Below are 12,898 nucleotides of genomic sequence, written 5' to 3' on the forward strand. Positions count from 1 at the left end.
AATTAAGATACCAAAAAATGTGGCCTCATATTTTACAAACCTGGTAGAGAGATGAAAGAAACATAAAATATGCTTTTTTAAGTCAAAAATAAAATATATTGATAATAGAGAAAATAGTTTTATCTGATACTATTTTTGAATGAATTGCACTAAAAATAATCAGATTCATGTTTGGAGGGGGAAGTGTTAATAATAAAAGGGTAGTGATGAAGAAATACATTGTAAAGATGAGTTCTAAATGGGGATTTTAGAAGAAACAAAGAGTTCATTCCCAGAAGACAGATCATGAGTGTGTGTGTGCACATGCTGAAGGTGTTCATTTGTTTCTCTTTTCAACCCTATGAACCATAGCCCGCCAGTCTCCTCTGTCCATGAGATTCTCCAGGCAAGAGTGCTGGAGTGGGTTGCCATGCCCTTCTCCATGGAACCTTCCCAAACCAGATAGTGAACCTTCATTCCCCGCATTGCAGGCAGATTCTTTACCATCTGAGCCACCTGGGAAGCTGCAGAGCATAAGCGGAAAGCAAGAAGCGTGAACAGGCCCAGGAATCAACTATTTTGGCTTCAGCATCTGGCATGATGTCTCACATCCTGCCTGATAGCCTTTTAACTGGAACATTGGCTTTTTTCTGCCTTGAAGTTGAATTGAAACATTGACTCTTCTTGAGTCTTGAGCACCCTCAGCCTTTGGACTGTAATTACATTATCGAGTCTCCTGGGGGTCCTGCTTGCCAACTCACCCTGCAGATCTTGGGATTTGCCAGCCTCCCTTGTGGCTCAGCTGGTAAAGAATCTGCCTGCAATGCAGGAGACCTGGGTTCAATCCCTGGGTTGGGGAGATCCCCTGGAGAAGGGAAAGACTACCCACTCCAATATTCTGACCTGGAGGATTCCATGGACTGTATAGTTCATGGGGTCTCAAAGAGTTGGGCACAACTGAGTCACTTTCACTTCACCTCACTTCACAGACTGGGACAAGATCAAGGAGGACATGGAGAGATCATCGAGTCAGAAAGATAGAAACAAAAGTGAACACAGAACATTAAAAATATTTGACCAACCCCATGGGGTTGCAAAGAGTCAGACAAGACTGAGCGACTTTCACTTTCACTTTCAAAATCATATGAGCCAATTCCTTATAATAAATCTCTTTATACACACACACACACACACACACACAAAGAGATAGATATCTATAGGAATGGTTATCCTATTGATTCTGTTTCCTTGGAGAATTCTAACTAACATAGTCCCATTCCTTGTCTTAAACTGTTTTTGTTGTTTAGTCACTAAGTCTTTTTTCAACCCCATGGACTGTAGCCCACCAGGCTCCTCTCTGTCCATAAAGTCTTTTATGTTATTTAGCCTTTCTTTATGTTGTCATCTTGCCTTTTCACCTCTCGGGAGGTCTGAGATTAAGAAGACTTCAACATCTATAGCCCTTTCCTGGAGTTACTAGAAGCCTGACCATGGAAGGCAGCAGGGTTATCAGATACGGTTATGCAGATCATGTGCTGCACAAGCTCCCAACTAAGAGCACAAGTACAGCAAAAATCCAGCGCCAGACCCACCAGCCAAGTGTGATCCTGGAACAAGGTTATAGAGGTCTGGAGGAAGAGACAAGGTTTCTAATTCCCAGAAGCACTGAATGGACTGGTGGAGCTTCTAGACAGCATTTCTGGAAGATCCAAGCCTAGGCTGTGTGAGCATCCCAGAATAATACAGATTGTCTGCTCTACCCACCACTGGGCAGCACTTACCTAGCTCTGCCTTAAAACAGCCAGAGCTAAAGTCTCAGGAATTGCCATAAAGATTCCATCAAATGCTCTAAAAGTAAGTGTTCATTCAGTTGACTTGGGATGAAGACAGTACACATTATACCAAAAATCAAATTCCCATAATTTCAATATTTAAAAGTATATCACTTGGGGTTCTTAACTGTAAGCACCAGAGCCCAGCTCCAAAAGATTACACAGAAAGGAATTTATTAAGTAGCTCACAGAATCACTGGAAAGTCATACTCAGAAAACAGGTAGGAAAGATGTGTGTCCAGTAAGAGCCTGGACAAGAACTCAAATGACATAGAACCAGCCCAGCAAAGAACTCCTGCCATAGTCATTAACCACTGGATGCCTCACCTTCCCCAGCCATCACCCATACTTGCTTATAGTGATTTCTCCACTACTCCTGCCTCCCTGCACCACCAGACATGGATGCTAAATCTCAGGTACAGGCACCTAATGGGCTATGACCTAGGGAGCCTGAGTAAGAGTACTGAGTGCTAACAGCATCTCAGGGGGAGGTGGGCTCTGTTTTCTGCCTTGCCTCCTAAGGTGGGGATTCCTCAAACACAAGAATGGGATCCAGGGAAGTCAAAAATAAAAATGTTCACTCTGTGATCATACATGTACATGTTTTGAGCATCAGTTGTGTATAAGAAACAAATAAGTATGTGTGGAATAGAAAATTGTGTTCATTTATTTCAATTTCAGTTAAACTCTTCAGTGGAGAGTGGGAGAGCCTGCAGTAAATACAAGTGCTCTCAGCAACCTAAATTCAGGCGAGAACCTAACACACCCAGCGTTTCGTGACGATGAGGGTCTCACAGAAGTCAGCTGAGAGGCACTGAATCAGGGCAAGTTAATACACAGGGAATAGGTGAATTCTCTAGTGGGAAAACAAAGGCAGCCAAAGTCTCCTTCATTCTTACAGGTTCTATGTTACTAGGACCTGCACTGATAACAATTCAAAGCAATCAAAGTGCATATTTAGCAAACTGCTTCAAATACACTCAAATGTTTTTTCCTGTCGTAAACTTCACAGGCTTTTGATGAAGCTAGTGAGCACTTCTGAATGAAAGAAAAGAGCACAGATTGCCTCACCATTTTCCCTTTAGAATCCATACCAATGCCCACAAGTTTTCTAAGTCTTAATGATTTATACTTTCCGTCTTGAGGTCTATTCTCACAAATCTAGAAGAAACTGCTATGACTCCTAGCTACTTTGTAGATTGCTAACTGCTAGATGGAGCCCTCTATAGAGATCTGTTAACTGAATATGTAAGTGAATAATGATGTGTGGATAATACAGGTGAAAAGATTCAGAATTCTCAAGAAGAAAATTGAAAGCAAGAATATTAAAGAATAGTTTTCTCAACTAAATCAAGAACAGTAAAAAAGATCATGACATTATAATTTTATTTTTGCTTTAAAGGAATCATATATATAATTAATAATATATAAGGTATATATATATATCTTACTTTTCAAAATCAGGAGATGACGTCTGTCATTTTAAGCCCCATGTTCATTCTGGGGCAGTAGGTGAAGGCCCGAGTCTTGGGTTCCATCTCTTTTTCACATTACTGAGGTGAACTATTAAAAAGTGTTAAAATCCTTATGAACTAAACCAACCCCAGACAGAGGGTCCTCGGGGACCTTTCATGCTCCTTTCCTTTCTTGCTTCTCGGCTCCTGGTATCCCCTCTCCCATTCTTGTGGCCTTTGACCCACTCCCATGATGCCTAGGTATCAATTAATCTCCATAACCTCTATTTTCTAACTCCTGCTGTTTTTTACTATTTTTCTGTGTTCTGATTTTCATTCTGAAAAGCCTTCATACACAAAAGATATGAGTTGGAGCAAAAAGCACCTGATGATATATCACCTCTGCCTCATTCTCCTAAGGGCACTGCTCAGAGATAAGACAAGCTTGCTTGTCAGGGTAAATCAGTTCTGGCATGAAGAAGACTTCAAGATGAATTTATTTGGAGCAGTGTCTCAAAGTACTGCCCTCCATGGGAAGAGGATCCCAGAGATAGTGAACCCAGAGGGAAGCATCCAGTGTTTGATAGATCAGAACCTTCTGGGCAATTCTTTTGTGTGTGTGTGTGTGTGTGTGTGTGTGTGTTTTATTTATTTTTTCTTTATTAGTTGGAGGCTAATTACTTCACAACATTTCAGTGGGTTTTGTCATACATTGACATGAATCAGCCATGGAGTTACATGTATTCCCCATCCCGATCCCCCCTCCCACCTCCCTCTCCACCCGACTCCTCTGGGTCCTCCCAGTGCACCAGGCCCGAGCACTTGTCTCATGCATCCCATCTGGGCTGGTGGTCTGTTTCACCCTAGATAATATACATGCTGTTCTTTCGAAACATCCCACCCTCACCTTCTCACACAGAGTCCAAAAGTCTGTTCTGTACTTCTGTGTCTCTTTTTCTGTCTTGCATATAGGGTTATCGTTACCATCTTTCTGAATTCCATATATATGTGTTAGTATGCTGTACTGTTCTTTATCTTTCTGGTTTACTTCACTCTGTATAATGGGCTCCAGTTTCGTCCATCTCATTAGAACTGATTCAAATGAATTCTTTCTAATGACTGAGTAATATTCCATGGTGTATATGTACCACAGCTTCCTTATCCATTCGTCTGCTGATGGGCATCTAGGTTGCTTCCATGTCCTGGCTATTATAAACAGTGCTGTGATGAACATTGGGGTGCACGTGTCTCTTTCAGATCTGGTTTCCTCAGTGTGTATGCCCAGAAGTGGGATTGCTGGGTCATATGGCAGTTCTATTTCCAGTTTTTTAAGAAACCTCCACACTGTTTTCCATAGTGGCTGTACTAGTTTCCATTCCCACCAACAGTGTAAGAGGGTTCCCTTTTCTCCACACCCTCTCCAGCATTTATTGCTTGTAGACTTTTGGATAGCAGCCATCCTGACTGGCGTGTAATGGTACCTCATTGTGGTTTTGATTTGCATTTTTCTGATAATGAGTGATGTTGAGCATCTTTTCATGTGTTTGTTAGCCATCTGTATGTCTTCTTTGGAGAAATGTCTGTTTAATTCTTTGGCCGATTTTTTGATTGTGTCATTTATTTTTCTGGAATTGAGCTTCAGGAGTTGCTTGTATATTTTTGAGATTAATCCTTTGTCTGTTTCCTCATTTGCCATTATTTTCTCCCAATCTGAGGGCTGTCTTTTCACCTTATTTATAGTTTCCTTTGTTGTGCAAAAGCTTTTAAGTTTCATTAGGTCCCATTTGTTTATTTTTGGTTTTATTTCCAATATTCTGGGAGGTGGGTCATAGAGGATCTTGCTGTGATTTATGTCGGAGATTGTTTTGCCTATGTTCTCCTCTAGGAGATTTATACTTTCTGGTCTTACATTTAGATCTTTAATCCATTTTGAGTTTATTTTTGTGTATGGTGTTAGAAAGTGTTCTAGTTTCATTCTTTTACAAGTGGTTGACCAGTTTTCCCAGCACCAGTTGTTAAAGAGGTTGTCTTTTTTCCATTGTATATCCTTGCCTCCTTTGTCAAAGATAAGGTGTTCATAGGTTCGTGGATTTATCTCTGGGTTTTCTATTCTGTTCCATTGATCTATATTTCTGTCTTTGTGCCAGTACCAGCCCAGGACCAGATGGCTTCACAGCTGAATTCTACCAAAAATTTAGAGAAGACCTAACACCTATCTTACTCAAACTCTTCCAGAAAATTGCAGAAGAAGGTAAACTTCCAAACTCATTCTATGAGGCCACCATCACCCTAATGCCAAAACCAGACAAAGATGCCACAAAAAAAGAAAACTACAGGCCAATATCACTGATGAACATAGATGCAAAAATCCTTAACAAAATTCTAGCAAACAGAATCCAACAACATATTAAAAAAATCATACACCATGACCAAGTGGGCTTTATCACAGGAATGCAAGGATTCTTTAATATCTGCAAATCAATCAATGTAATACACCACATTAACAAACTGAAAGATAAAAACCATATGATTATCTCAATAGATGCAGAGAAAGCCTTTGACAAAATTCAACACTCATTTATGATTAAAACTCTCCAGAAAGCAGGCATAGAAGGAACATACCTCAACATAATAAAAGTTATATATGACAAACTCACAGCAAGCATCATCCTCAATGGTGAAAAATTGAAAGCATTTCCCCTGAAATCAGGAACAAGACAAGGGTGCCCACTCTCACCACTACTATTCAACATAGTGTTGAAAGTTTTGGTCACAGCAGTCAGAGCAGAAAAAGAAGTAAAAGGTATCCAGATAGGAAAAGAAGAGGGGAAACTCTTGCTGTTTGCAGATGATATGATCCTCTACATAGAAAACCCTAAAGACTCTACCAGAAAATTACTAGAGCTAATCAATGAATATAGTAAATTTGCAGGATATAAAATTAACACACAGAAATCCCTTGCATTCCTATATACTAACAATGAAAAAACAGAAAGAGAAATTAAGGAAACAATACCATTCACCATTGCAACAAAAAGAATAAAATACTTAGAAGTGTATCTACTAAAGAAACAAAAGACCTATACATAGAAAACTATAAAACACTGATGAAAGAAATCAAAGAGGACACAAACAGATGGAGAAACATACCGTGTTCATGGATTGGAAGAATCAATATTGTCAAAATGGCTATTCTACCCAAAGCAATCTATAGATTCAATGCAATCCCTATATCAAGCTACCAACGGTATTTTTCACAGAACTAGAACAAATAATTTCACAATTTGTATGGAAATACAAAAAACCTCGAATAGCCAAAGCAATCTTGAGAAAGAAGAATGGAACTGGAGGAATCAACCTGCCTGACTTCAGACTCTACTACAAAGCCACAGTCATCAAGACAGTATGGTACTGGGCAATTCTAAGATAATGAGCCCTCTGCCCTAATCATAGGGCCAAGAAGAAGTCCAATGGACCTGCTTGCTTACTTGGTAATTCGTCTACACTTCTCAGAGTGGGGTCATTTATCTCTGTGTTATAGGCCAATGACAGGTAAGAACAGAAATAGCAATCACTGAAAAAATATTGCAGCAATTTGATAAGGTCTGCCAAATCCAATAATAAAAAAAAATGATGTTTTTATTTTGCATGTCATTTTTTCCTAATGATTCACTATTACTGTATTTTATACAATGTGGATCTATAAAGTAATGGAAATTATTTTTTAAAGGGTCCTTCACCACCAATGAAGGGTCCTTCACTACACATTCTCATATGTATGGATGTGAGAGTTGGACTATAAAGAAAGCTGAGGGCCAAAGAATTGATGCTTTTGAACTGTGGTGTTGGAGAAGACTCTTGACAGTCCCTTGGACTACAAGGAGATCTAACCAGTCAATCCTAAAGGAAATCAGTCCTGAATATTCATTGGAAGGACTGATGCTGAAGCTCCAATACTTTGGCCACCTGATGTGAAGAACTGACTCACTGGAAAAGACCCTGATGCTGGGAAAGACTGAAGGAGGGAGGAGAAGGGGATGACAGAGGATAAGATGGTTGGATGGCATCACTGACTTTATGGACACGAGTTGAGGAAGCTCCAGGAGTTGGTGATGGACAGGGAACTCTGCATGCTACAGTCCCTGGGGTCGCAAAGTGTCAGACACGACTGAGCGACTGAACTGAACTGAACCACTACCTGTTGCCAAGCAGTTTTATTGGCAGGAGAAAGGGGGTTATCAATGTAAAGGGCAAATAAAGTTACTGTCATCACCCAGCTGAGTAAGAAGGAGGAAGAACTAAGCAGAATTTCCTAAAGAATGTTTCCATCAATAGATGGATGAATAAAGCAGATATATAATGGATTATTACTCAGCTATAAAAAAGAATGAAATCTTGTCATTTGCAGCAAAACGGATAGACCTGTAGGGTATTATGCTACATTAAATAAGTCAAACAGAGAAAAATTCCATATGATTTCATTTATATATGGAATCTAAAAAACAAAACAAATGAACAAGCAAAATAAAACAGAAATAAAATAGATACAGAAAAGAAACTGGTTGTTGCCAGAGGGAAGGGAGGTGGGAGGACAAAGTAGGTGAAGGGAATTAAGAGGTACAAATTCACAGCCCTAAAATTAATGTCATGGGGATATAATGTACACACAGGGACTATAGTCAATAATATTGTAACAACTTTGTATGGTGAGGAATGGTAACTGGTTTTATTGCAGCAGTCATTTTATAACATATAAAAATATCGAATCACTACATTATACACCTGAAATTAATTTAGTATTGTATGCAAATTATAACTCAATAATATTAGGAAGGGATAAAGAAAAAACGTCTCCGTCTTCCCTTATAATAACTTGCACTGAAGGGTTATGTCTTGTTATTTGCAAACTCTGCTTCTTTGGTGCTGATTTTCCACTTTCTATTCAGCTAAGAATAGTCCTCATTGTCTCTTGATAAAACCTGTCCCATGCAGTATGCTCAAGAGTCACGAGCTTAAGAGAAGCAGTTAAAAAATCAGACCATTTCACAGATATTTCTGGCATTTGTATACATTTTTCTCCATCTTGAACCTCTTCAAAAGAAAATGATACTCTGATCAACTCTCACATAACCACAAAAAATTCCATCCCAGAAATGTATTCAGAACTAGGAGAATAAACTTAACTTTTCTTCTTGGACTGAGTGAGATTTAACAATTCTAACAGCTATTATATCAGGTTATATTAGATTTTTGTAGTAATCCAATGGGACTCTCTAGAGGGTGTGATTTGAGGAAGAGAGCAGAGAGACAAACCATTGCAAAATATCTTACCCTTCACCCAAGCTACCCTAATACATGAAATTTGACCATTAAAATAATGCTTTTTGCTTTTGTCTGGCCAGGCTGCCATAATAAAATACACAGACCGGTGGCTTACACAACAGAAATTTATTTCTCACAGTTCTGGTGACTGGAAAGTCTAAGATCAAGATGCCAGAAAGATGATTCTGAGTGAGGACCCTGGACAATTAGAATAAACACTGTGTGTGTATCTGTCTTCATGGTTACATAGTGAGTTCCTAAAGTTTTCATACAAAGTGAGTTTTCATTCCTTATGGCATTTTGCATAAACTGCTCCCAATGAGTTCTTAGCAGCACCAGGAAAATGGGTTCAGGCTCTGAGAGACAGTCCACTATACTCAGCTTAAAGTAGAAGTAAACTGCTGCCTAGAAAGATTTTAGAAGCAAGAACATGCTTAAGATATCCCCCTTTGTGCATTGTTCTTCGGCTTCTTTTCATTTACAAAATAAAGCAATCTGTCGTCAAGAGTAAAGCATATGTCTTAATGACTCCAAAAACAGTATTTGTAGATAGATTTGAAACTTTCCAGTGAGGACCCATGATGAAGTGGAGGGTGTATTTATAGAATTCTCTCCCCGAGTAGGTGTGATTAGAAATGAGGAGATGGGGGCTGCAGTGGAGGATCACCCAGCAACAGAAAGAGCAGCACAACAAATCCTGCTCTCAGCTTTCCGCAGGATTAGTTAAATAGACTTTATTGTTTTGGCTAAGAGAGGTCAATTAATCACCCAAAGTGTTACCTGACAGTAATTAACAATCAGTAGCGACAAAATATCAGTAAGCGTTCAGAACAACAAAGGATTTTGTTTTGTTGGATTGTTTGGTTTATTTGTGTTCTCTTTTCATAGGGCATGGAAAAAGGAGCCACAGACATGTCATTTTTCCTCTTATGGCTTCATTAGCAATTTTCAGCATCAAGAAAGGGTGAGAAAAACAAAAGTGTGGAAGCTCACCAGAGCCAACCCCAAAGTAAGCAGTACAGTCTCACTCCCTCTCGGGGTATCATCTCTTAACACAGCACTCAGATGCCTTGGACAAACCTTGTTGAGAAAGGAGAACAAAGGTAAGTAGCTTGGGTTAGTCCTCTGCCTGAACCAGGGCTAATAAATCCCAAACCTAATGAAGGCTAAAAGGAAGGATTGCTAAACTGAATTCCAATTCTAGGTTACAGAAAAATTAACACTAGTGTTAGAAATCTCCATAAATCTTTCCCTAGCCGTCGAATATACAAAAAGAATAAATTCTTTTATTTAATGCAAGTCTGGGCATTAATATTTCTGTCACAAGCATGAAGAGATTTTGTAGTGTATAGATCTTCCCCAGACAGAACTCGACAGCTTTCCTGGAAGGCTGTTTTATGTGGGCCTTTTCTACACCCCGCAGACCTCTCACCCACACTCTCTGCAAGACAAAGTCTGTGCCTGGCTTCAGGGAGGGCCCTTGTTGCTAAGTCTTTGTGGAAACCCATGCACCGGGTGGAGAACGACCATAAGGTGTGAGACCTCAGATGGTTTCCATGGAAGGTTCCTCTGGTGGCACCAACCAAGTGCTCCAGCCTCACTGCACCAGGGCTGGGTTTTTATGAATCTGGTTCTACTTCATGGGTCAGTAAGGTCTGTCTCTAGCCTCAAAATTCTGTCTGCTGTGTCAGTAAACTGTTTGCCTTGCATGCCTTTTTTGAGGAGGGTCACATCGAGGTAGGAGATAGACGGGCCCCAGGCTGAGCAGCTGCAACCAGTCTCCTGCTGACGCTTTGAGGTAAGAGGCTAGCAGGAGCATTAGGCCGTGACTAGGTGGAAGACAAAGCAACCAGATTTTCCTCATTCTAGCGGTCAAGGGGATGTCCCAGCCCAACACAGGTGCAGAAAGTGTCCTCACTCTAGGGAAGGGAGCAAAGGAGGGAGGAGCCACCAGCCTATACCATGCCCTTCCAACCCCTGGACACCTTTGCACTAGAATGTGTCTTGGCTGAGACATGCGCGCGCATCCACCAGGAAGAACCCTGAGTCAGGCCAAACATGGGCACAAACAAGATGACCGGCCCTCAGTTTTCCGGGAAGAAGTTAGCTCTGGTCTTCTCTGCTCATTAGAAGCACCACCAGTGTCTAGTGGTGCCATTCAGCTTTGTACTTCTCCTTAACAACAACCAATACAATTTTTGGTCAGAAATTCTTAAAGACCTTAAAAGTAAGATTGGGAAGAACTGAGCACTCATAGAGTAAATAAAATCATAATCATAAAATCAATATATTTTTTTAAAAAACCATAAATAAAATCAATATGCTATTACACAACTCCTGGATAAACTTAACCATGAATTCATGTAGCACCAGCTACAAATAATGTGTAAATGAAACTACAGTGTGTTTCTATGCTTACCTTCCTATCCCACATCACTACAAAGTGGGTGAATCCCTTACCCAGTGGTTGCTAAGAAAAATATCTTGATCTTTCCTTGAATTACTGCTTTTTAAATGATTCCATATTATCATTATGGAATAGCTGACCAAACCAATAGTTCTAGAAACTAAGATATGCTTTCTGCCCTTCCACCTGGACCACTAGCCCTCTGGAGAAAGTTGTACAACTCCACAGACTGGTCTCACATAAACTCTTTTTCTTCAACACCAACTAGGTCTTAAAAGGTACCTACTTCATACTCATTTGAGTAGATATTATAAAACTGCAATAACAACAATGACAAAAAATAGATTTTGGTGAGGATGGTGAGAAAGAGGAACACTTGTGCATTGCCAGTAGGACTATAAAATGATGCAGATACTGTAAAAAAGCTATGGTACTTCTTCAAAAAATGAAGCATAGAATTATCATATGTTTCAACAGTTTCACTTCTGGTTATTCGCTCAAAAGAATAGGAAGCAACTTGCACATTAATGTTGATAGCAGCATTATTCATGATAGTCAAAAGGTACAAGCAAGCCAAGTGTCCATCAATGTATGAATAGGTACACAGAATGTATTATATACATACAATGGAATGTTATTCAGCCTTAAAAAGGAAATTCTGACACACTCTACAATACAGATGAATTTTGAGGACATTATGCTAAGCGAAATAAACCAGACATGAAGGGATAAATACTGCATGATTCCATTCATATGCAGTTCTGAGAGTAGCCCAGTTCATTAGACAGAAAGGAGATTGGTGGTTATCAGGGGCTGAGGGAAGACAGGATGTGCAGTGTGCTCAGTCGTAACTGACTCTTTGTGACCCCATGGACTACAGTCCCCCAGACTCCTCTGTCCATGGGAATTTTCCAGGCAAGAACACTGCAGTGGGTTGCCATTTCCTCCTCTAGGGGATCTTCCCAACCCAGGTATCAAACTCACATCTCCTATACTGGCAGATGGATTCTTTACCACTTGAGCCTCCTGGGAAGCCCGAAGAGGTAATACAGAGTTACTATTTAACCAGTACAGAGCCTCAGTTGGGGAAAATGAAATAGTTCTGGAGATGGATGGTACTGATTCTATAACAACATGAATATATTTAATGCCACTGAACTGCATACTTAAAAATTATTAAGATGGCAAATTTTATATATGTGTGTGTGTGTGTGTGTGTGTGTGTGTGTGTGTGTGTGTGTGTGTCCCCTTAGTCGTGTCCAACTCTTTGTGATCTCATGGACTGTAGCCCACTAGTCTCCTCTGTCCATTGAATTTTTCAGGCAAGAATACTGGAGTGGCTTTCTATTTCTTCCTCCAAGGGATTTTCCTTATCCAGGAGTCAAACCCAGGTCTCTTGTGTCCCCTGCATTGACAGACAGATTCTTTACCACTTGAGTCACCTGGGAAGCCTTACATCTACTTTTTACAATAAAAAAAATTTTAGAAAGTCCTTTATATTTGCCTACTCAAATTTTTAAAAAAAGTCAAGAGAGAAAATTAGAAGTTAAACCTTAAAGATGTTATAATCAAAATTTATAGGAAAAGGAGTGCCATGAAAAGATGTGTGCTTTAAATAGAAATGGATTTCACAGGGAGAGGAATTTGGAGAGCAGAGAGGAAACTGCATAAATCGGGAGCAAAGGCCTACATGAGGGCCAAAGCAATGAAAATGGAGTCAGGTTTGTTTTTTTTAAGTCCAGAGATATTAGGGAGCAGAATCTAAAGAATTGCAGGTATTTTTCTCTTTGTCTTCTCACTGTTAGCCCAGAGCACAGCAAAGGCAGGTACTCAGTAAACACTTCCTGGGAGGGTGGATGGACAGAAAGACAGGGGCTGTCAGGGTACAAAGGAGCCGGATGGTG

The 12,898-nt window shown here is 40.0% G+C and overlaps 1 long non-coding RNA gene across 1 annotated transcript in view; it reads right to left on the reverse strand.

Moving 5' to 3' along the window:
* Positions 1-4,809: 4,809 nt before the first annotated feature.
* LOC136163487 (uncharacterized) overlaps positions 4,810-12,898 on the reverse strand; it is a 490,623-nt gene continuing 482,534 nt past the window's right edge. Inside the window, exon 4 of the long non-coding RNA XR_010662246.1 lies at positions 4,810-4,986. This is a non-coding gene — a long non-coding RNA (uncharacterized lncRNA). The remainder of the gene's footprint in view (positions 4,987-12,898) is intronic.

This window comes from Muntiacus reevesi, chromosome 3 (assembly GCF_963930625.1).
Source record: "Muntiacus reevesi chromosome 3, mMunRee1.1, whole genome shotgun sequence".
Lineage (NCBI taxonomy): Eukaryota > Metazoa > Chordata > Mammalia > Artiodactyla > Cervidae > Muntiacus > Muntiacus reevesi.